A 483-nucleotide genomic window follows, 5' to 3' on the forward strand; every position below is an offset into this window, starting at 1 on the left:
ATATGCATGCATGCTTACATAAATACATACATACATTCGTGCATACATACATGCATACATGCATACATGCATACATACATGATAACATGCGCACGCACACTCACATACAAACACACATACGCACCAAAGCGCACGCGCACATATTTGTGGTGGGAGCGTTTGCGGGCGTGTGTGATGCGTGACGTGTGTGAATATACAGAGTTGACACCATTGACAAAATACAACCAACAGCACATCAGTTGTACAAACCTGTATGTCAGCAATTAGCTGACATTAAATTGAATACATGACACTCAAATAACTCCTTTATCCTCACTCCATCCCTCTCTCACACACTGTTTCTCAATCTTCACATTCTCTCTAAGACGCTCTCATTCTCTCTATACCTCCCTCCGTATCTCTCTTCCCCTCTCTCATTTTATCACCACTAAGCTTACTTTCTATGCTACCCTGTCCCTTTTACTATATATATATATATATATA

Source organism: Octopus bimaculoides, chromosome 22 (assembly GCF_001194135.2).
Source record: "Octopus bimaculoides isolate UCB-OBI-ISO-001 chromosome 22, ASM119413v2, whole genome shotgun sequence".
In the NCBI taxonomy this organism is placed as follows: domain Eukaryota; kingdom Metazoa; phylum Mollusca; class Cephalopoda; order Octopoda; family Octopodidae; genus Octopus; species Octopus bimaculoides.